At 37.1% G+C, this 23,013-nt stretch overlaps 1 protein-coding gene across 1 annotated transcript in view; it reads right to left on the reverse strand.

Moving 5' to 3' along the window:
* ANGPT1 (angiopoietin 1) overlaps window positions 1-23,013 on the reverse strand; it is a 153,802-nt gene that overhangs the window by 11,810 nt on the left and 118,979 nt on the right. The window lies entirely within an intron of this gene.

Here is a 23,013-nt window from a genome sequence, read left to right on the forward strand (position 1 = left end):
ATGCAAAGCATCTCTTTTTATTTAAGGAGTCTTTCAGCTATTTGAAACCACAACCATGAGCCAGGACCTGGAGCTCAGCTGGAACAATGGCTGCAATGAGGAGAGGAGAGGAGAGGAGAGGAGAGGAGAGGAGAGGATGAGAGCAGGAGAGGATGAGGAGAGGATGAGGAGAGGAGAGTGAGAGAGGACTGAGGAGGAGGATCGAGGGATCGAGAGGATGAGGAGAGGAGAGGAGAGTGAAGAGGAGAGGAGACGGAGACGGACTTGAGGGAGAGGTAGACTGAGGATGCGAGCGGAATTGGATATAGGCGAGGAGGAGGATGAGGACGGGAGAGAAGCTTAGCAAGGACCGACGGAGAGGAGAGGAGAGGAGAGGAGAGGACTTGAGGATGAGGACGTGAGAGGAGAGGAGAGGGAGCGGACTTAGGAAGGAGAGATGAGGAGAGAGAGGAGAGGAAGGAGAGAGGGGAGGAGTAGGAGAAGGAGAGGAGAGGAGAGGAGAGGAGAGGAGAGGAGAGCGATGAGGAGAGGAGAGTGAGAGGAGAGGAGAGAGAGGAGGAGGAGAGGAGAGGAGAGGAGAGGAGAGGAGAGGAGAGGAGAGGAGAGGAGAGGAGAGGAGAGGAGAGAGAGGAGAGAGGAGAGGAGAGGAGAGGAGAGGAGAGGACCATTAGCATTTTTCTGAGGTGAAGAGAATCTGTCCCAAGACTGAGATTTAAATAAAAACCCATTCTTACACAGAACTTTGGAGCTGAATTCTGCTTATGAAAGCAAGGGCACCATATGAGAGCTTTCCTTAATCAAGTGCATGGTTGCTGGTTTTTATTGGTTTAGTTTTAGGGGGTTTTTTTGTTTTACATACATCTGTGTGTGAATATTAGCTCCAAATAAAGCCAATTGGATTAAACTTGTCACAGAAACTCATTACAGAAAAGCCTTGTCAGGATATCTGATGAGATTACTCAAAATGTGAAGGCATAGAACCAGATCTTAGCGATCTACAGAGTTTCACACTTGTAGACTGATGTTCACTTCACCTAATTTTCAGTGAATTTCTTCCTATGTGTCCTTTGTTCAACTCTAAAAATGGAGACAGTAGATGCTAAGCATGAATATTTAAAAATAAAAAAATGAATTAAAAAAGGAATTGTCAGATTTATCCTTTTAAAGTTGTTACACTGCCTACCTTAATTTGATTTAAATTTTGATTGTTACACGGCTGAGGCTGATGATTACATACCTTTAGACTCAATCCTTGGAGCAAATGTTGCATATATAAATAGATAACTAATTTTTTATATAAAGACAGATTACTACACACACATAAACACACAAAAATTTTTGGCTTAAATGCAAATATCATGCATAGTCAAATACCTTCTGATAGCACAAACAAAAATAAGGCCAAGTGTATGTCTCAATAGAAGACTGTGAAAATCCTTTGTAATTTAACAAGAAACAACTCAGGAACAGGAACTCAGGAAGGTCATTGCATTATGCTATTGCCCAATCATGGTGGAAATTAGCCTGTAATGACCATGTTAATCTATCAAAGGATGTTTGTTTTAGACAAGATTAATCTAAGATTAATCTGTCTTTGCACATGTCCATTCCTTTGTTTAATACAAGTGAAAGGCTGGAATTGATCCCATCTTCATTCATTGGACTTTTGCCTTGTTTTTGGGCTGTGTTTATTTTGTAGAACAAAATAAACTTCCCTGAGGTTGTGTTGATAGAAAAATTATTCTGTCAGATGATATCTATGATCTGAGATTAAATGGCTGTACATCCTCATTTTATCAGCCACACCAAAACTCACAGAAGCCTCATAAAGTTGGTATAAAAAGTAAATGCTGTTTACTTAAATAAGAAAGACAAGGTTAGCCAGACCTTTTTATTAGCAATCAACACTATAAAACCCACTCAGTCCAATTAAAAAAAAAAGTACAATCTAAGAAAAAATAAAACATAAAGAAAAAAATATTACTTGGTATTCAATGTTTTCCCCAAAGGTTGAGGGCATTAGGATTATTTACAAGCTCTTTACTTTCCCTGATATTTTACAAACATTCCACTCATCACAGATTTAGATCTTGTCAGTTATGTTTGACTATTCCTCAACACAATTTGTCTAGTAGGTCTCCAGTGACTTTAAAAGAATAAAGCTTAACTTGGCTCTGAACTCCAGTGTGCTTATCATACTGCAGCCATGTGCAGATGAACCACGGTTGAAACTAATTCTGGGCTGTTCTTCCTTTCTTTGGGCTTTTCTCCCTGGATTGGCATTGCCTAGCAGGAAAAAAATGCCACTGCAAAGTTGGCACTACTTTACACCCAAATCAGATCTCAGTCCAAACCCAGAGCTGGTCCTGAAGCAATCAGGAGCTTCAGCTCAAGCCATACAGGTCCAAACTAGTCTGGCTTGAGACTTGCTGTCTGCACAGCAGCAGGGAAACTGAGGAGCTCCTTAGCTCCCAGGAGCAATAGACATCTTACTGCTTGGACTTAGGCATTCAGTGTTCTCAGATTCACATTGGTAGGATTGAACCTTTAAAGCAAACTTTAGATAACTACTAGGACACAATTTCCCTCCCTTAGAAAAATGGTGATTCAGGGTATAGTTCCTCTAGGTTGTTCTTGGAGATAAAGGAAAGGAAGTTAAGAATACAAGCCACTCATTACTGATTAAAAGTCAAAGAACATTTTAAGGGTAAACATTTCCAGTCTTCCCATTTGCTCACAGCCAGGAAATTCTGGTCAAGGACAGAAGGGGAAGCACTGCTCTGATTTACTCAATAGGCAGGAGAAGTAAATTCGTGCTCCTATAAGCAAAACCAAATCTATTTTATCTGTATGCAATGAAACTGAAAAAGCAACAAATAGGCAATAGCTATTAAATAAAGAGTAAATAGGAGTGAGAGAAATACTGCATTTGTATTTTAAATTTTGCAGACTTCTGATTAATTTTTTTATGACATTTTAAATTCACTATGAGGAACAGAGAAGCCCTCATTTAGAAACTAGCAACTTTCATAGTTGATGTACTTAAGAAGAAACAACAGATTTTTAAAATATTGCAACTGTTACATCTTATCTAGTGTGGATGTTAGGAACATTCTGAATTTTTTTTCTGGTGATAATATAGCAATGACAGCTTGGGATCTCACTTCTCTGATGGTGAAGGAGAATTCTTAAGGGTGTTTTGCCTTTCATCATTCTTACTGTGTGACACAAGTATCTGACTATCTGCAGTCCCTTGAAACTAAACTAAGGTATATTGTGTGCAAAGAGTAGATCTAAAAATATTACAAAAAACAACTGCAGGGCAGCCTGAAAAGACATTTTAAATTTACATCAGAAATTTCTGCTTTTGCAGTGGTTAGATGAACTCACATTCTTTCAAATATATACAGATTAACTATCTTCATATCATGTTTAAAGACTTAAACAGATAAACTTGGGATGATTCCAAAGAAATAGCAAAAAAATAGGAGATTGTATAGTTCTGCAACATACAGCTGTGAAAATTACAACATACAGAATGAGATATAAAAAGTTCTGAAAAATAAAATGCTATAAGAAATCCATGTGAAACAGTTGTGTGCTAAAAGTATAGCAAATAGTTTCTGATGCAGTCCTTTGCATAACAGCTTTGAACCTTATACTTGGTATTTTTTTATTTATTTTTACTAGAATGAGTGAGAGTTCAGTAAAACTCCCAGAATTTAATATTATCAAGTTTTTCTCCATTTTTTTCCCATTAGTGCTGCTAGAGATCACTCAGTCCTTTACTTCTATCAGTCTCTCAATGAAATAGCTAATAAGTCACATTGAGCTTTGTTGGTGAGAAATACTTTATCTGTAAACAAACAAACAAGATAATAGTTTATTGCAAACATGATCAATTGTCATCAAGAGATGTAGAGAATCATCTCAACTACTTCAGTGTGCATCTCTTGAATATGCTGAGTCAAGAGCAAATTTCACCATTGCCATAGTGTTAAAAATCTGAGCAGAAATCTCCTTGAGTGGAATTCATAAACATGAGTAATGGCCCAATATCCTTAACAGCTAAATAGAGAGAAACAAGAGTCTTGAAGTAAGATTTAAAAGAGTTAGCATGATAAATGGAGAGGAGCACATCAAAGCTTGCCTTTGGGAAATACTTTAAAGGGATGCCTCCAAATTCTCACTTCAGTTTTGTCTCTGCAGCCTAAAATGTCCTTTCTCCAACCTGTTCATTCCACATGGCAGGAGGGAATCCCAAATTCTGATCCCTTCCCAAAGCAGGGATTGTAAATTTTGATGGAAATGATCATGGAAAAAAATAATTGCATGGGGATCAGAATCCTGTACCCAGAGCTCCCTTTCAGAGCTCTCTCATTACTGGGTTTTTATTTTTTCGTAACTTTGACAAGAGCAGAGGGCACCTACATCTCAGTCCTTCTAACCTACTGGTCACCACTTCAGTATGTCTTGCATGTTAGGCATGTGAAAAACATCTTTGTTTTTAGAACCCATGTGACTGACATTACTGTGCCCTCTAGAGCAGAAATGTTTGAGGTTGAGGAAGGATTTAACATGCATCTTCCATCTGGATCACAGCTGCCTCTAAATTTTAGATAGCTTAAGATTCTGAAACTAAACCCACTTGTAAAGATGCTGAAGTTGGTAGAGTTTCATGAAATGCTGTGTTAGTCAAACAATTCCGTTCATAATGGAATTTAGGTGATTATGAACCAACCCGTTGTGAACCAAAGCCCACTGGACTGCAACCACTTAGGTGGACCCAGTGTGAGATTAAACTTAGGATACTCTTAAGTGTAGACATTAATTGTAATAATTCTAAGTAAGAAATAAAAGAAAAAAAAACCCAAAGAGCAGCTTCATTTTAAGTTCAGATTTGGAGGTTGTTTTCCCTCAAAAATGCTTTGATTAATTATTTGGGAATCAAATCCCCCTTTTTGCCAATTATTAAGACATCATGTCTACATTAAATATTGCTAGTTAGAATTCTTGCCAATGCACCTTTTCCTGAACATATTGCAAAATCTCACCAAGCCTCCCAATGGTAGCAGTTATCCATGAATAGCAAAATCACTTCTGTAATAAAGATAATTCAATTCAATGATAACTCAATGATAACATGTTGTGAACAGGAGAAAAAAAATCTACATAATCACTCTAGAGAAATACTGTTTTCACTGAGGTTGAAACTAAAATGTCTGCCAAAAGCTGGCTAAACATGGAACAAAATATAATGTGGGAACTATCTGGGAATCACAACCCTGGTGTTTTACTGATATACCCTAACTTTTCCATCATTTAGTACTCCCACTAAAGGATAAAGGGAAACATCCCTTGTGCCTGCTAGCTTTTAAAATCAGTAGAAAGATCATCTCCTGGCTGGAGATAGAGCATGAGCCATCTGTGGTGACCAGGGAGATCCCTGTGAGTTTGAACTCTGTCAGACTGTAGAATAAAAGGCATCTTAGTCAGTGCCCTTGTCCAGCTTACAGATAGTCTGCCTGGGCACCCATTTGGATCCTTTTCCTTTTTAGGAAATAAAACTTCTTCTTAAGCACAAGCTTTATTTTTTCTTTGAAAGGAGAGATGAGGAAATATTTTGATTTCATTAGGACTTTTCATATTCTCCTTATGAAAAAAATTAAATTAAATCAACACACTTTTTTTTTTAAATCATGAATCAAGATTAACTAGCTAGCAAAAATGCAACACAATATGAGGTAAATAATTATTAGAAATAAACTAAAAGCTACCCCAAAAGAAAGGAAAATCATTTGAGAAACTGAAGAAAAAAGATAGGAAGGACAATGACAAAAACACCACTACTCAAAAAATTTTGAGCTCTTGCTAACTCATTTAATGGAGTTGCAAGAAATATTCACCACCTTTAATCACTGCCTGTCTTTGAATGAATTACTGATGCAAAAGTAACAAAAGAGAAGCAGAAATTGGAGAAAACCAGAAATATCAACCATAAAACCAGAAATATCAACCATAAAACCTAAGAATTCTGCATTTTTCCCACTCCTATCTTTAGTACAAATTTGAGAAAAATAGTGTACTTGGTAAATTCATGTAGTTTTAATTTATTATATTCCTAATGGAGTTTGTAACAGCAAACAGTAGGCATGATGGCTCTGTAAAATGTTGAAAACCTGAATAATGCAGTAAGTAACTCTGACAACTTGAACAGATTTTTAATTTGGCTCTTAATATTCTTGCTACCTGCACATGAAAATAATTTCCTTCTACATTTCCTTTAGAAAAGTGCAAGACAAAATAACCTCTGTGTTTCTCCTAGGCTGCTCTGTAGCAATGGCTCACTGGTGTAATTATTGTTTGACAACACTGCTGCTCCTTGCCCATTCTCCTGTTCAGACAGGTGAAATGTGCCAGCCAAAAAAATATCAATTCAATATATCCAAAGTAAGAACATATATCTGCCAATTTTAAAGATAAAATGTGAATATAAAATACAGCTAAAAATTAATATGATCAGTTTGCCTTTGGAATTGTTTCAGTACAACCTGTCAAAGGGACAATGAATGCTTTATGGTAGAGGGATCCTTTCCAGGAATTGCATACTGTTAACTGAAAAACTTGTTTTCTATCTCTAAGAGCCCACAGGAAGTTTAGCTTGTGTTTGAACTTCAGACCTGACAGGTCAAAGGAGAAAAATATGTTTATTCTGGACAGTGAACAAGCAAACAACCCAGCCGTGAGTAAGAAACACATCTACACATTACAGGAAAATATAAAATAGTCTAGTAAGCCTGGATGTTGAGTTTTGGATTAGGAGTTTTTGCATAAAATGAACAAATTTGCTTTTCTATATTAAATTTGATTAATAGATCGATAATTGAGTAAATCACTGTACTTATTGAGTATTGGATAAGGATAACTAAAAGACATCAGGATCATTTTTCCTACTGCACAGCACACAGCCTGTCATACTGCTGCCTGCAGACCAATGGTGCTTTGTCATCGTTTGCAACAAGTGTTCAAAAATATGTTTATTCTGGACAGTGAACAGGCAAACATATGCTTCAAATGCATGCTACAGAAGCCACAGAAAGTCCCTGGCAGTGTGAGCTGCTAGGTTTGCAGCTGATGTCAGTAGCATAGTGGTGATGGAGAGGAAACATACGGTAACGCTGAATTTTACTGCTAACAGAAACAGAAACATACTTAAGGCTACTACCACAATGATGTGTTGAATAGAAATAATTCCCTCTACTCTAATCTCTCACCAAATACAGCACAGAAGAGATACATTAATCTGCTACTACCATTTTCTGTTAAAACTATTTTTCAACACAATACTTATTAAAAAAAAAAATCACCCACCAATGTTTTTTTTCTCATGCAAATCTGAAATGAGACTTTTCAGTTATTAGATTTATTACATTTTTTATTAAATGAAAGCTAAATTCTTGCTACAAAAAAAATATTTCCCTCTCTCACCAGCTATAAAAATGCTAAGATTTCCTGTGGCTGCAGAAACTACCTCTTTTGTCCTGATTCATGGCTTTAAAAAACACAACATTAATTTATAAAATCTAAGGGCTGAATTAACTTCAGGCTTGAAATAACTAGAGATGATGGATGTTTTAAATGGACATATAAACACTGAACTATGCTAAATGATAATGCAAATTATTTTTATATCATAGAAGATTGATGAATGTCTTAAAAAATAAAATAAAAAAATTAAAAGGTGTCTGAACTTTTTCCCAGCACATGGACAAAGCCAAGGTTAGAAAAATTTACTTAATTCAAAATGTAACCTAAAATAAAAAAATCTTTTTCTCCCTACTCAAACAGACTTCCTGGGTTTGGCTGAAGCCAAGAGCAGAAATGCCAAAACTGATTCTTAAGGGATTTTTCAGCACAGAAATACAGGGACTCTACAGAGAAAGTAATATTTTAAAAGTTTTTAAGGTTTATATAAGTAATCAAACCTTCTGATGCTTATCTTTACTGAATTGCTGAAGCTTGTGGTGTTTGTATACCCTTCTTTAAAGATCTGTTTTACAGACATTGAAGTTAGTGGAAAAGTTTAGTGAACATTCGTTGGAAATTTGATTTATCTTTAAATTGATTAATCATGTTTGAAAATCCAGTAAAAGAGACCCACACAACTACAGTAAAATTAAACTTAGTACTGCTTCCAAAATATGCTTGGAAGTTCCAAAAGTCTCATAAATATAGTTTGTTGAAATCCATGCAGATAAATTGTAATAGTGGATTTCATAAATCTATGCTTTAGCTGTACTGAGGGTGACATTAATTATACACTGTCATCCACATAGGTTATACATTATCCTAATTAACTGTTTTAGATAAAATGGAAATAGAAAGCTTGGTGTATCAACATGCTGTTCATGCTTGCTTTTACCCTGATGGCTACCACAGAGACACTGGGTTTTCCTTACCCAGCAGTGTCATTGAGAAATGTCATTTACAGGCCACAGTAAAATATTTATCACACAGTTCACTTAATTGAGAGTCATTAATCATAAGTAGCTACAAAAGCTACTAATATCACAGATAGACTTATGTTAAAAAATTATATTAATCTTAGTGAGATAAGTTGGTGTTTGGAAGTTAATGTGTCTAAAGAGCATATAGTCAATGTAGGTTAGGGGGAGGGGTTCTGGTGTTTTGATTTGGGTTTCTTGTGAGGTTTTTGGTTGCTAACAGAATTCCTGACTGAAATATGACTACTGAATTTACTTTTTCTAATCAAATTTGATATTGAATAAGGTGAAACACGTAATCATCATTAAGAAACTATTTAAATATTGAATTGGACAAAACATCTAGGTTGAATAACATTTTTTCCTCATGTTTCCACTGGCACAACAGTTAATTAAAACTGTGAAAGGGTTTGTTTTTCAAATTCATAAAAAAATTTATGTTGGAAAAGACATTTAGGGTCATCAAGCTCAATCATTAATCCAACACTTCCAAGCCCACACTAAACCATGTTGCTAAGCACCACATCTCTACAGGTTATATTACCTGCAGGGATGCTGGCTCAAACACCTCCCTGGACAGCCTGTTCTAATGCTTGACAATTCTTTCTGAGAAAATTTCTCTCCTAATATCCAGTCTAAAAGTCCCCTCATGCAGCTTGAGGCTGTTTCTTCTTGTCACTTGTTACCTGGGAGAAGAGGCTGATGCCTCCAGCTACAACCTCTTCTCAGGCAGTTGGAGAGAATGCCAAGATCCCCCCAAGCCTCCTTTTCTCCAGACTGAACACCCCAGCTCCCTCAGCTACTCCCCACAAGACCTGTGCTCCAGGCACTTCCCCAGCTCCATTGCCTTCACCAGGACATGCTTTAGAAATCTCTAGGTGATTTGTTGGGGTTTTTTTCCCCCACTGTGAAGAGCTTGGATGTAAGGAAATCATTCATTATTGATCAAGGTGGAAATAGTCTGCAATTAATTTTTTCATCAATTTATTTTTATTATTTATTCTTTATTCTGTCCTGGCAGTGCAATCTTCTTTTACAATTGTGCCCATTACAGCATTTGCAATTTCTGTTTTATAAATTTTTCCAGTTGTTAATGACCTAATAACCCCATCAAATCTTACCACAGCATTGGTTTAATGTGGATGGAATGGAATGAGTTTGCAGCTGCCAGCAGACTACAATGTAAAGAAATAACTTAATGAATAACACATTAAAATAAATATTTTGGATTCTGCATGAGATTTTCAAGATTTCTGCTGGGATTCATGTCAAGAAATGTGTGCTTCCCACTGCATGAATCCCAGAGGAAAATGCAAGGATGTTTTGGGGAATATTATTTTCAAAGCCAAAAGCTAATCAGAATTTTCTTTCTCTTACCTGTGTTCGAACATGTTCAGTCCTGATGGATAAGCCAGATCACAGTTTATGAATTTCCTCTAATCAGATTAAAGGGCTTTATCTGGTGTCTATGTACTCAGACTCATGACATCAGTAAAAAGCAAGAGATATTGAAGAATCACTTTGTGGAGGTGACAGGAAAAGCAATAATTTCCAAATATGGAAACAATAGAAGAGAGTATTAATGACAACATAATTGTCATGATCTCTTTCTGACCCTTATATTTTAAATTTTTTGATGGTTTTATGTCATCTTAACAAGTGTGTAATCATAATGAAGCAAGAGTGACTTGACCTTCAGTGAGAGCGCTGGTGGTCCTGCTTCAACAAAGTACTGACTATGAGCTTAAAAGAAAAAAAATTACTTGGGTACATTGCAGAATGAGTAAAATACATCTGTGTAAAATAAAAAAAAAAAATTAAAATGGAGGAGGGAAAGGAGAAGAAGAAAAAAAGGTGGGGACGAGAAAGCCAAGGCTTGTCTTATTCATGTAGTATCCTTCTCACCAGCATTATTCATTTTTTGATTAAAGATTTATTAAATTGGAAACTAGATGTAGAAAAAAAGTAGTTATATACACAAGCACCTCCCATTTCAGTCTGAATAGTGTGCAACAGGCCTGGCTTGATCCCTTCACTCATTAGTGTCTGTATTGCACAACATGCAACACTTATCCTCTGGCTTTTATCTCCATTATCACACTAAGGTTAGGCTTTCAGTATAAGGGCAAGTATTTAGGAAAAGGCAACAGATTTTATAAGTGACTGATGCATAGAGAGTTTCTGTGAAATGTTTATAGCTATTTGAAAAATAAATATTGCCTTCACTGTTTCCTTGGTTTTCTTAATGCAAAATTAAGTTTAAAAAATGCCAAAATGAGTTATGTGGCACTAAGACCTTGGTAGAAAAATATAAACAGACTATTAAAACATATTTCAACTCCCTTGGCGTCATTTGTGGCCAACAAACAGTCATCTATGAGTGAAAGGTTAACTGACTGTCACCCATTTATGGTCCAAGTCCTTTCCTGGTGCCACACTGACCAGGCTAGCAGTGCTCAGCATGTTTTACATGCCTTTTTCACCCTAAAAACCCAGGTCATGACCTAATAAGAGCTGTGATTCACAGTAATGACTCCTTTGGTTCAAATGGCACTGAGGTAGGTGCAAAGAGGTTTTACTTCAGTGCAACTGAATTATTATTCTAAATAAAATAAAACAAAACATGAACAGTGCACATGCACTTGGGTCAAGAGCTTTGAGCTGTTCCAGCACTGATTTTAAATTGAAAACACTTCAGCCTCTAGGATCTGATGAAACAGAAGACTGGATTAGGCTAACTAGGCTCCCACTGTTATTGAGTACCTCCTTGCAGATCTTTGCAGACCAGCCAACCTACGAAAACTTCTCTGGGTTGGATATCACAATAAGTTTGTGCTCTGACATTCAAAGTTTTTATCTGTTGGAAGGTTTATGTAAATTAGCAGCTCTTTAGACATGGTGTATACCTCGGCTTTGTGGTCTAGCTCATCTGCTGCATTGCTGCTGTGGATCAAATAATGAATAATATCACTTTTTATTGCCATTACTGTAGTGATAGAGACAGCTTAATCAAGTATTGATTTTTAAAAATCAGGGAAAAAATCCCCAAACTCAAACCCAAGAGAACAAGAACCCTAAAGACTGGTGCAATAAATGACTACTGAAAAATCTGGGACAATCCTTTTGCCAGATTCTCCTCAGGCCCCACAGATACATTTTACTCTTTGACTCATGAAGCAAGGAAGCTCACAAAAAATAACATACCACTTTGCTGGTATTGCTGAAAATGTAGTGAATCAGTGCAGAAAGTGTTCTAAGGATCAAGCTCTAGAAACCTTGCCAGTAGAGCTGTTAGTGATAAAAGGATGGGGAAAAGCCACTGGCATTGGTTGGCTGGGAAGCTGGTAACAGATTTCAGAGACTTTAACCATGTACATTCTAAATTAAAGAGGGGTCACTCTAAGACTTTCTGCTTGTGTTTTTCCAGCAGATGAAAGTTTGCTCTGTCAGTTCTCTGAGCAGACATGAGCTCATTCTGCCCACACTCTGTCCTGGCTGGAAGCTGAACAATAAGCGCGACACTGAGCCCACTCACAGGCAGGGTATCTCAGCTTGGGCTCAAAGCCACATGGACAGGTCTACCAGGCTTCTGCTGAGCTCAGACAGTGGGCAGGGAGTCAGCAGCTATGGGGGCACACAGAGCCCACACTCTCTGAGGGAGCCTCCAGGTCCCATTCTTGGCTTCTGCATTGTGGAGATCTAAGTATCAATGCTTGGATCATGGTGAAAATTTTAAAAAACCTTTGCAAGCAGCATTTTGTTTTTTAATCTGGAGATATTGTCACTAATACTAAATAAATTAATCATAATCTTGTAAAGAGTTAGTGGTCAACTTCACTTTGATGGAGATCTTAGTCATCCACAGGAAGAGTATAATTTTTTCTCATTGAAATGAGAGACATGCCCCATTTTTTGTACTCAGATTTTCCACCTTTCAGGAGTGGAATTTGGAAGTGTCATTTTTTTCAGTTTTGATCAAAGTTATGGGAAGAATAATGTCCAGGTTAAATATTTTAAGCTGGACCTGAATTTGATACTGAAAATGTACTGCACTTTACACTTGCACAGATAATAGTGGAGAGAATTATGCAACCAGAGAATCTTCATTAAAGAAACTTTTCCAACACAGAAATGTTTTCTAGATGTGAATTTTACTGTGAGATTTTCCCCTCATTCTGCATTTTACTTTTGCATTTGTTTTTCTGCTTGCACACTTAAGATAGAGGCATTATGCTGCAATACAAAATTTTCTGAATATCAGTGATTAAAAAACAATAATGAAACTCTAAATTTTCACACTGTGATGCTGTATCTATCTGCAACATTTGACATGTCCTAATATATATCCATTAGACTTTGTACACAAATTTTCACTACACTAATCTACATTCTGAAAATTATTATAAGTTGCAGAGGGTATTAACACTTGCATTTTACAAGAATTTAGTGAATTCAAACAGTGAAAAGTTACAAGAGCACACAACTTCTAAATAAGAAAATTATTGTAACAAAAATCATGTTATATGATTCATTCTTTATGGAAATTTAGGTAAATAGCACATCACTTAAGTCCATGTGATGGATAGCCTGAATTTAAAAACCACATGACCTTGCAGATGCCTGAATGTTCTACAAAGAGCAGTTTTGAAAAATTCCTCATGGGTGGCAAATATCCAGAAGAGCCTCAGCTACACAAGATCCTTTTATTCAGGAGCTGTTTCATGTCAAAACCCAGTGGAGATGAAGAAACAATGTTACTGACTTCTATATCAAAATGTACACCAACAAAAACAGTACTTTTTAGCTCTTGGTAGATGCTTTGATGCTAGTAGTTTAAAGAAATGTAGTTATTTTTGGTGTCATTTCTGGTAGAAGTGGGAGTTCTTACACTGGGGACAGTGAAGTCCATTCAGCACAGGATTTGATAGGTTTTGTTAAGATATTTTTTGAAATTCTTTCATAATGTAAATGTAGAGGTGGCATAAAGCAATAAAGGCTTAAAGAGAGTAAGGCAGTGCAAGAAGACTGACATTGTAGATAGAGAAGATAATGAAAACATAAGGAAAATAGTAATTTTAAATTGGTGAAGCAAAAGAACAGGTCAATATTATGTTAAAGCCTGTGTAGCTTTCTGTTAGGTGCCACAACATTCTCTGTCTTCCCCTGCTAGCTGGGACACACCTTGTGGAATCTGCACTGAACTACAATATGTAAAAAAGAGATCACTACTGAGTTTCCATTGCTAATTTTTCTGCCAATACTTACATTCATTGAAGAGGTCTCTCAGACCTCAGACCCATGTACCTGTGCAGTAACCCTCAGCAAGGATTTCATAATGCTGTTCTGTCTAGAATTACATTGTTCTCACATAAACTTTTTTTTTTTTTATTATTATTTTTTTTTATTTTTAAAGATTCTTCCCTGGGTAGTAAATGTTTGAGCTACTAGTTGCTGTTACTCTCAACTTTTCATGTAAAAATTGACTGACCTGAGTGACTACTACCCACCACATGGGAGTTACATTTTAATGGACTCAGCAAGAGAAAGGTTTAAAACCACAAAACCTCCCTCAGCAAGCCATAACCAGCAACATGTGTCCTGCTGCAAATAAATTACTCAAGATTCACTGAGCCTCAAAGAGAGTACAAATGTGTGTGTAGCAGAATAGTATCCACTGGCTCATAACATAATTACATAATTTAATAAAAACCTATTTAATTCAAAAAGAGACATAGAACAGGGAGTATAATCTTAGAAATCCCTCTTGCACTTCATTGACAAGTGACCTGGTACCTATTCATTCACTGAGCAGTGAATTCATCCCTGCACAGTGTCAGGGATTCATCGAGGGGCTGTTCCCTGGCAGCAGGGATTGCTGCTTCCTCTTGGGAAGCAACAGCTCGGGTCTGGATACCCTCTGGCAAATGAATGCATTAAGCCAAGGCCTTTCATTTCTTTCCTGAGTCAGACAAGACATTGTCTCCTACCTTCAGGCTGTGGGCTGTGAACTGTCAGGGGATATAAATGGATGCCTTGCTATTTTCAGAGTTTCCTAATGGTTAACTCTAGGCAGCTCTGTGCTCTGCATGTTGCCTGATTTGGCTTCTGTCTCAGCAGCTTATCTGTCCCCAGGCATGCACAGAGAACCCAGTGTCTCAGATAGGGTCCTGCAGTCTGCTCCTAGGGCTCAACAGCTTTAATGTTAGCACTGAAAAATCTTTATCTTACCTACCTGTAGGAAAACATGTGAATAATCACTTAAATTCATTTAATCTAGGATGATGTCTAAGACTAAAAAATTGTTACAAAATATTCCTTTTTCCTTTGCCTCAAATTTGAATTTATGTTGTTTTTTTTTAATTGTTGTAGATAAGCTTTATGGGAAAATAAGATACTTTTGCTCTTGCTCATATATTTTCCGTTTCTTAAAAAAGTTTAGGAGTCTGGAGGAGGAGATAATGTCATGCCCACTGTGTTCCATTGTGATAGCTGTGGTGGAACATATTGGGAAACAAGCTCCTCTTTCAGTTAAGTGGCTGAAAAGCCCTAAAGTGCCAAAGGAAAGAAAAGCTTCTAGAATCATAAGAACAAAATCAAAGTTAATGAATGAAAGTCTCTTACTAATATCCTATAAAAAACTACTGGAAGGTGGGTTCTGCAGGCACGTGAAACTAAATAATGGGAGAATTATCCAGTATTGATGAAGGAAATATATCAGTTTGGAAAAGGTAATTGAAAATTAACCTGTTAAGGGAAATGATAGAGAAAATCAAGACTGAAGACATAATCAATTTAGAGATAGCTTAGAAGATCTAATAATGAAAACAGATAACAAAAATCAACCTATTATTGATGAATGAGTGGATACACCAAAATGGTTAGGCCATTGTTACATCAAATTCTGAATATGACTTGCACTGGAGGCTTTGCCTTCCCCCTTGGAAACAAGACTGCTGTACCACCAACAGTGTAATCTAGTAAAGCTTGTACACTGGTGCTTTTCTAAAATCTTAAGGAAATAATTTTCTTGTGTTTATGGAACACCAATGTTGCTTTCCCCCCATGTCCTAGACACTGGTTCGTTAAGGAGTTCTAGCATTAATTTTGACCAAAATAAAATGTTTTTAAACAGATATTGTCTGATAAATTGTATCATTTCTGAGCTGCCTTTGTATATATTAATCCTTTCAAATATTTAGTAAATAATAGAACAGTCTGGGCTGGAAAGAACTTGGAAGGTCATCTAGTCAAAGCTTCCACTCCAGTGAGCAGGAACATCTTCAACTAAATCAGGCTGCTCAGAGCTCTGTCCCACTTCACTGGAATTTTTCCAGAGGGCATCCACCACTAATTTGAGAAACCTGTTCTAGCATTTCACCATCTCATTACAAATATTTATTCCTTATGCCTAGCCTGAATTGATCTTCTTTCAGTTTAAAACCATTATTCTTTGTCTTATGGAAACAGGCCCTATAAAAACACTGTCCCAACCTTTCTTATTAACCCCTTCTAATTGCTGAAAAACTTCTCTAAGGTTTCTGGGGAGCCTTCTCCAAGCTGAACATCCCCAACTCTCTCAGACTGGCTTCACAGGAGAGATGTTTAAGCCCTGTGATATTTTTCATGGCCCTCCTCTGTACCTGCTCCAACAGGTCCATGTCTTGTGCTATAAGGGATCCATAATTAATGAAGTATATCAGATGAGGTCTCACCAGAGCAGAGCAGAGGAGCAGAATCCCCTCCCTTGCCCTGCCCCACCTCCCTGGCCACACTGCATTTGATGCAGCCCAGGACACTTTTTGGTTTCTGGGCTGCAAGCACACATTGCTGGGCCATGTCCAGCTTCTCACCGCCAGAACCCCCAGGGCCTTCTCTTGTGGGCTGCTCCTGATCTGTTCATCCCCCAGCCTGTGTAGATATTGGGTCTTGCCCTGATCCAGGTCCTGAACCTTGCTTCCAGATCAGGATCTTCACGTGACTGCCATGAGTTTTCAAATATCAGAGTGGCTTGGCAACTCTATCAGCCCATTCCCTCGGGACTCTGGGATGCACCTTGGCAGGTCCCATAGACTTATGGATGTTCAGGTTCTTCAGATGGTCACAAAACTGATCTTCTCTTACAGCAGGAAGGACTTTACTTCCTCAGTCCCCATTTTTGTGGTACATCTGCCCAAGAGCTGTGGGAACAGACATTGCCAGTGAAGACAGGCCAAAAAATTTGGATACCTTAGCCTTCTTTTCACCTCTTGTTACCAGTTTGGTCAGTCTTACTCATGGAGGGTAGCATACTTTATTTGACTTTCTTTCTCTTGCTGACACATCTGTAGAAGCCCTTCTCATGGTTCTTTGCATCCCTTGCCAAGTTCAGCTGCAGCTGCATCTTTATTTTCCTGATGTTATTTTCCCTATATAATTCATCCTCTCTGGAAGGGCTGCATATTACCTGGCTTAAGAAGTTATCCTCCATGCATTTCAGGAGTCTCCAGGATCGTCTACAGCTCAGTATGATTTTTCAGGATATGTTGGAGTGACTGAAGACCCCCAGCAGGACTAGAGCCTGTGAGTGCAATGCCTCCCATAGCTGGAGCAAGAGAGCTTTGTCATTAGTCTTTTTTTGATCAAGTGGCCTGGAGCAGACACCAACAACCAGCCTCCTTTTGTTACCTCAGTCTCCAGTTCTTCACTGTAAGCTTCCAACCTGTTTGTGGCTGTTCCTCAAAAAAATCTCTTTGCACAGTATCCATTTACTGATGTTGAGGGCAATGCCTCCACCCCTCCTTCCTTGCCTGTCCCTTCTGAACAGCCTGTGGTCACTGATAGCCACCCTCTGGTCAGGGGATTCATCCCACCAAGTTTCAGCAGTGGCAACTAGGTCTTAGTTTTCTACTGGCCCACTGGCTTCCAGCTCCTGTCTGTTGCCCGTGCTGTGTGCACTGGGCTGTCAGCTCTGCCACCTTCTTAGAGGAATGGCCCTTGATTCTTTTGAGGCATTTCACTGGTGTTTCTCTCTTGGCTTCTGTTACCTCAGGAGCCCCTGGCTCATCTTCAGAAGATGCACTGCACTGCAGAGTAGCCAGCATGTCTCAATGCATTCTCATCAGATTCCATAGCAGAGAAGAAGGCAACCTCTGTTCCTGCTCCACAGTAGTCAGAGCTATTGCATATTAAACTATAAATTACTTAAATTAAGTTAGAAGTGGGAAATGATTAGCTGTGCATGGATAGTGCATATTGGGATTTATGTGGATTAAGATAGTTTTTTTAAATCCATAAATTCCATTAGCATATTTACATCAACTTTCAGTCAGAGAAATTGTTGTATTTAATTTCTGCTTACATGTGGAGATATTATATGAACTGCCAGTGAATTTTAGTCACTGATATGATATGGCACTGGAAACACTGGCATGTTTCCAGAAGGACCTCTTGTTAATGGATATTGGATTGAATCCTTGCACTTCCAGCATTTAGGCTTCAGAGAATATTATTGGACTGACAGTATTGTTCAAAAAAAAAGAAATTATTTAAGCCAGATATTTATAACTATATACATAAAATGTTAAATATTTTTTTCTATATTATTGATTTTAAACCACGGATTGGTAAAAATATTTCGAGTCATAGAAATTATGCATATCACAGATACCATTCTGTCTGTTAATAAGATTTTACATGGATATTCCCTCTGAAGTAGATTTGCAAATTGAATTTCAGCTTTCAGCTACCTACAGGCTTTTTGCACTTTTGGAACATGACTTTTTTTTAAATTATTCTGGAGTTTTCAAATTTAGCAAGAAAAGTACTGGGGTCTGGGCACAGAAGGTCCCAAGAGGTTCTGTGTTTATTTTTTCACTTTGCAACAGATTTCCTATATATCTTCCACTGTACTTTTCCTTCCCCATTTGAGAAAACAATTAATAGATCCTTCAAAGTTTTACTGTGATGCAAATCACACAGAAAAAGCTAAGTAGATGGCTCAAAAATTTACGAGTCAGATTGATCCCCTATTTTACCTAAAATCTCAAGTGACACAAGGAGAAAATGTTACTTATACAGTTGTATCACTGAAAAGTCTGGGTAATAACAAGAACCACACCAATATTTAAAAATGGGATTTTGTACACAAAGGAAGGGAGAATGGCCTATTTGTGTCTTGTTTCTAAAACAGCAATACTATGTGGAACTTGTTTCTTAATTAAAGATACATAAAACCATCCGTCCCCACAAAATTTTTATTCTCAAATAATACTTATTTTACTATCAATTACAGAATTTTCAGCAGTAAATTTTAAAATACTGTAGAAATATATATATTTTTCTCTATTTTACAGAAACATAAGTGAGGATTTTTGCAAGAAATTCCATCATTAGTTCAACAATGATATAAATAGCCTCAACCTTAAAAAAAAAAATCTAAGATGAACATTATAGCAAAGCTACTGGCAGCAGACTACCTACCTGATTTGCCTATGAAAACAGAGAGAAATAACACTATTGCTGAAACTAAAAATGCAAACTTTTAATTAAACAAGGGCTAAAAGTCCAATATTGAAAACTCTCTGCTACCAGGTCGGTCCCATAAAATTTATCAATTCTTAGTTTACTTTCAACAACTGATTTTGTTTCCTAAAGTAAAGCCTGGAGAGACAGAGGATATTGGAGAGCTTGGAAACTGTCACCTAGATTTACAGGGCTTGGAAGATTCTGTCAGCAGTTTGAAGTGATTTTAATAATTTTGATAACTACCTCTCCTGTTTTCAACAAATTTCATCAGCTTGTTCCTCTGAGGACCCACACACCTGGCTCTTCCCTACATGACTATCATTGCCCTGTCAACAAGTCTCTTGTGCTCCTGGTGGATCTATGCTCTTTTCCACTTTCTCATGAGGTTTTGTAATCACTTTCTCATGCTCATTCCAATATAAAATCTCTTCTTCATTTTAACTACCACTTAAGGTCAGCCACCACCTGAAGTCCAAACTGACTCAGGAAAGTTAGGATGTTCTCTGTCCATCATCAGTTTTCAGCTATGCTTACATCAATCCCAAAGCCTAGCTCACCTGAGCAGAGCTGTCTGATCATTTAATCGTATTTCTCCAAGGATAGGACCAAAGTCAGTGAATCATTGCAGCAATAGCAAACTTTTCTCACTAAAAGAATGATTAAATACCAGAGTATATTGTCTTAAGAAGATGAGTGTCTATTAAACTTCTCTAATGGTTCTGAAGTAAAAATAGCTCAAACAATTAAAAATCACAATTCCCCCATTCTTCACCCCTTGCTTTGCTTGGAAGTGCTTCTCCTGTATCATGAGTAGGAAAAAACAGATGTATCTGCAGGCTGAAATTATTACTGCTCAAAATTCAACATCAGTATATCTATTTTCATAAACTAATATGTAGGATTATGAATTGTGGTGCCTGAAATCTGAACACATGGTTACTTTTCCTGTTCAGTTTTGGAGGATCTGAGGACATGGGTCAGAGCAGCAGTGTATCATAGCTGTGCATCTCCAAAGAACATCAAACAATGTCAAGTGGGCTAGGCAGAGTCTGCACAGGAAAAGAGGAGAGGTCATGTGTCTTTCAGGATTCTCTTTCAACTCATGTTTTTATAGTTCTGTAAATAATTCCTAATTATATTAAGGAACACTGCACTAAATGGGAGATCTGCAAGATCTGGCTCTTCTTACTGCATGGAGATTTTACTTGCCACAGTCTAAGCTGCAAAGAGTCTGACAGAGATATTTCCATCATATTTACAGAAAGTCTCTGTGTAATCATCTTGTGTAGACAACAAACATAAGGATGTTCTAAAAGACATAAATCACTTAGATACTTTTATTAAAGATTTCACATGTGGTGCAACATTTGATTTTCTGTTTCAGTTATCATTTATCATTATACATTTATTGATTCAGTAACCACCTTCTCATCTCAACCTTCTTCCCACTCATCATCTGGGATAAATAGATTTTATTCTGATTTCCCAGAAAACCTCTTGGAGCTGTCTCATTTTGAAAGAGAAACAAGTATGTTTGAATTTACATGTGTTCAGCATTACTCTCTTTAATAATGGATTCTTCAGAATAATAAAAAGTAGTAAAGAGAATACAAAAAGCCCAGAGAAAAAACAGAACCCTTCTGAAATCAACTGGGAGTTATCCAGACTGAATTGAACTTTGTGTAATGTTCAGGCTGGATTTTGGAGGAACAACATGAAAACGATTGTTGATATTTTCCCAAGCAGATTTTATCATTCATCTATCTTTTCTTTTCTTTTCTTTTCTTTTCTTTTCTTTTCTTTTCTTTTATTTTCTTTTCTTTTCTTTTCTTTTCTTTCTTTTTTCTTTTCTTTTCTTTTCTTTTCTTTTCTTTTCTTTTCTTTCTTTTCTTTTCTTATTTTCTTTCTTTCTTTTCTGTTTTTCTTTCTCTGTTCTTTCTTTTCTTTTCTTTTCTTTTCTTTTCTTTTCTTTTCTTTTCTTTTTTTCTTTCTATTTCTTTTTTTGTTTTTTCTCTTCTTTTCTTTCTTTATTCTTTCTTCTTCTTTTTTCTTTCTTTTTTTCTTTCTCTTTCTTTCTTTCTTTCTTTCTTTCTTCTTCTTTCTTCTTTCTTTCTTCTTTCTTCTTTCTTCTTTTCTTTTCTTTTCTTCTTCTCTTCTCTTCTCTTCTCTTCTCTTCTCTTCTCCTCTCTTCTCTCTCTCCTCTTTTTTAACTGTATTGGAGCAATCAATAAGACCTTGGAACCTTTTTTTTTCACGTTTTCCAAATATACAAGGTACTGCCATAGCAAAATTAAAGATATTCCACTTCTTGAGATTTTCTTTTCATTTCAGTGCCCTTTTTCAACTTCAGATTTTATTGATCCACTTCCTAGACCAGCTTAGAAATTTGTCTCTTTACTGGTTACTATTACTTACTGAACTTAGGTTACTTGAAACCAATGTGAATTTAGCCAGTGTACAATTACATATTTTTGCTAACAGAAACAGCATTTAATGTGGGTCATTATAAGAAACAAGCTTCCAAAATAAGAAAGCATCTGTTTTGTTTGGCAAAATTATTTCAACTAACAGTAACTAAAGTTTTGAAAAGGTGTGCTGTTCTGTGTTTGAGGTATTGAAAGCAAACATGGCAAATGCCTGGAAGCTGGGAAGGAAAGGCGCTGGGAGCAGGGGTTTGGGAGTTGTGGTTTTCAGCTTCAGAGGAACCATTTAAATCCTTAATGTCAGCTTCTCAGATAAAGGGAAAACAGCATTCTCTGAAGGGTGGCCAGCTGTTTAGTACTCAATAATTAGGTTTTTATTCAGCCAGCCTTCTGGAATTGCTGCTATCACAGATAGTGGTGCTGGCAAGCAAAATAAAGAGTTTTATGTCATAGAATGCATTCCTGTAAAAATTATAGAATAGCCCAACATAATTTTGGTTTGCAAAATATCTGTTGGGCATATATTTGTCTGGACTAGGCATTAGTGCATTTGTTAAGCATGAAAAACAGTTTAGATCACATCATTATTTTCAGAACTATCACCATGTTACTCAGCTATTTTCCTTAAATTTTCCAATATACTTGAGTAAAAATAATAGAGGAATTATTTTGAAACCCAAAGGGCCAACAGAGATGGAGTTTTTTACTTCTTTATGTTTTCATCTTTGCTTATTCCAGAAAAGTATGAATGAAACTGATTTCCCATTTCCTCAACAGAAGAGCTTCTGTTGCACCATAGGGAAACCATAGAGTGTGAGTAGATCTCATTCTGGCCTTCATTTACACTATGGAATAGGACAGGAGCCAAAACTGAAGTCAATAGCCTTCAATCAAATTCTGTTTGATTTTTGTGAAAAAGTGGCTTGGACATGGGTATCAGAATTTATGCCTGTTACTGAACATTCTACTCTTCGAGGCCTGTATGCCCCCTCTGATTTAATTTCTACAGGTTTGAATTATATCTCTTTTGGTTTCCTTGATCAGCAAGAAGAAATTACATGGATCTGAAAATTTACATGAATTCTGAAAATTTTCAATTTTCAGAAAATATTATTTATATTGCAAAAGATCTCCCTTTTTTACAATGAAAGTGGGGAAGTCGCTTACCTAGCCCACCCAGTCTGCCGGCCCGGACAGGCCAGGCATCGGAAAGGAGGAGGAAGGAAAGAAAGGAAAGGAACGGGACGAAGGAAAGCGGAAGGAAGGATGGCAAGGAAAGGAACATTGGATCAGGAAATGCGCACGGGTCAAACTAAAGGACCAGCCCCTGACCTTCACATTCCAAGTTACTCCTTCAACTTCCATTCCTTCCCTTCCCTTCCCTCCCTTCCCTTCCCTTCCCTTCCCTTCCGTTTTCAACAGCCTTCCAATTCCTCAACAATACATGTTGTCCTTAGTTCAGAATAAATATGAGCAAAAAAAGGCCCTGGTTTTGTTAGCAAATTCAGTGATTTTAATTCATCCCCTGAGCAATACTTCTGATTCATCATAAAGTTTTTGAGCTATGTACAACTGCCCTTCCA

The sequence above is a fragment of the Serinus canaria genome, chromosome 2 (assembly GCF_022539315.1).
Source record: "Serinus canaria isolate serCan28SL12 chromosome 2, serCan2020, whole genome shotgun sequence".
NCBI lineage: Eukaryota > Metazoa > Chordata > Aves > Passeriformes > Fringillidae > Serinus > Serinus canaria.